The sequence below is a fragment of the Ictalurus furcatus genome, chromosome 13, assembly GCF_023375685.1.
Source record: "Ictalurus furcatus strain D&B chromosome 13, Billie_1.0, whole genome shotgun sequence".
Lineage (NCBI taxonomy): Eukaryota > Metazoa > Chordata > Actinopteri > Siluriformes > Ictaluridae > Ictalurus > Ictalurus furcatus.
Window position 1 is genome coordinate 26,443,839 of NC_071267.1, and position 2,500 is coordinate 26,446,338.

General features: G+C 38.6%; 1 pseudogene; it reads left to right on the top strand.

Moving 5' to 3' along the window:
• The window catches only part of LOC128616657 (peroxiredoxin-like 2A), a 4,625-nt pseudogene that overhangs the window by 1,458 nt on the left and 667 nt on the right, over positions 1-2,500 (top strand).

The window sequence follows — 2,500 nt, forward strand, 5'->3', positions numbered from 1 at the left end:
GGAGACGCAGAGGAGAAGAGCTTTAAAGCGTTCACACTCTGGGAGAAAACCGGAGCCGTGATCATGGCCGTCAGACGACCTGGATGATCTTTGTGCAGAGAGGTGTGTGTGTGTGTGTGTGTGTGTGTGTGTGTGTGTGTGGTTTTTGTATAGATTTGTGTTGTGTTGTTACACCGTACCAGTATGGTGTGATACGGAAACGTGGCGGTCTGTCCCTTTAAGTGATAGCTTTTAAATGAAAAATCCGTATCCAGCTGGTGTAACTCACACGACTGCATTTAAACTGCACTTTTAATAAACCACTGAAGAGCGAGTTCCTCTGAATATGAAACTGAACTCATTGTTGTTTCGTGGTTGGGCTAGACGCCAAATGTTTACGCCAAATTTCACACTCATTTCAAACCGCAGTGCACAGATACACACAGAACAGCAGAATTTACGTTACAGACCGAAATAAGAGAGGTGCAGTGATGTATTTCTACCAGGAGGGGGGGGTTTCCAAATCCCCCAAAGTTTCACACTGCGTCCTTAACTCTTCGCTGATACCACAGTTTTATTCTTTTATTTCTCTCTCTCTCTCTCTCTCTCACACACACACACACTCTCTCTCACACTCGTACTCTCTCTCACACTCACACACACACATTCTCTCCAGTTTTCTCTTTCTTTTTTTCTTTCGTTTACTATATTCCCCCTTTTCCTTTCTTTCTTTGTTGTCCTCTTTTCTGTTCTACTTTTCATATTCTTTTTCTCTTTCTTCTTTTCTTCTGTACTTTCCTTTTCTCTCCTTTTTTCTATTCTGTAGTTCTTTCCTATATTTCTCTCCCCTATTTCTCTCTCTCTCTCTCTCTCTCTCTCTCTCTCTCTCTCTCTCAGTTCATTTTTTTCCATTTCAGAGTACTTTATTGGCATGATTGTTTACATACAATATTGCCAAAGCACCAGTATAGATAAGAAAGGAGAATTAAATAAATAAATAAATAAAATAAATACATAATATAAAAAAATTCTTCCTTTATTCTTTATTTGATTTTCTTTCTTTTTTTTTTTATTTTGGTTTATTTAATTTTTTTTGGGCTCTAATTAGTTTTTTCTTTTTTTCTAGCCTTCTTTTTTCTCTTACTCCATTTTTCCATTCTCTGAATCTCGCTCTCTCTCTCATTTTCTTCCACTCTTTCTCTTCCCTTTTCTGCCTCTCTCTTTTTCTTCTATTCTTTTCCTCTGTGTTCTTTTCTTCCATACTTTCTTATTCGCTCTCCTTTTTTTCTGTTGTATTTTCCTTCTCTCTCCCCCTATTTCTTCCACTCCCCCCCTCTTTCTCGCCCTTTTTCTGTCACTCTTATTTTTCCATTAATTCTTTCTTTCTGTCCTTTTTTCTTTCACTATCAATTTTTTTTTATTCCATCTTTTTTTCTGTCTGTACCTTTCTTTCTTTCCTTATGTATTGTATAAATAAAAAACATCCCATTCCTTTTATTTATCCCTTTATCAGTTTTTAACTCGTAACCAGCGCAGTATATATTTCAGTTAGTCCAGATTCAGTTCAACTCTGAAATGCTCTCTCTCTCTCTCTCTCTCTCTCTCTCTCTCTCTCTCTCTCTCTCTGTGTGTGTGTGTGTGTGTGTGTGCGTGTAATAACAGGAAGCCTCTGAGCTGTCCTCTCTGAAGCCTCAGCTGGATGAGGTCGGTGTTCCTCTGTACGCGGTGGTGAAAGAGAACATCGGTATAGAAATACAAAACTTCAGACCCTACTTCAGCGGAGAAATCTTCCTGGATGAGAAGGTCTGAGATTCAAGTATCACTAAACTTTGCTTTTAATTTCTATTTCATTACGACGGCCACGTTTTGTTCAGAATAGCTCAGGTAGAGTGTAGTTGTGGACACATTTCATATTTTACATTTTACATTTATAGTCATCTTTTCAATGCACTTGTTCTCCAGAGTAGTTTTTTTTTTTTTGAAATTCTTTCTGATAGCAGGTGCTTATTGTTTTATTACTACATGGGATGAATGTAAATTTTTTGAATGGCAAAATCAGTAGTAAATAATTGAGACAATGTGACCACGTGTTTTCATTGTAACAGAAACCTAAAAGCATTCACCCTACAGTATCATCGGGACATCCTTAATTCAATTCCCGACTACGCCAAAGCAATCCGTGGTCAGGAGTCATGTGAAAAAAACTGGCTGTGCTGTTTAGGTGGGAGGGGCATATATCTCTCCCCTGTCAGTCAAAGTGACACTAGCCAATCACGGGCATTTGTGAGTTCATGTATGCGGTAGAGGATGGATAGCACTCTCCTCCGCTACCCTGTACAATGCATAGAAACAAAGACTGAAAACTGCATCTGCTCATCAAATGACTCCTGATTCATTTCGAATGAATCACTTTAAACAAATTGAATCATGATGCACATTCTGAGGTCTGGTCTGTAATCCCCCCTCTGTTTGTTGTATGCGACAGCAATTATTTTACACTCCCAGGAAGAGGATGATGGTG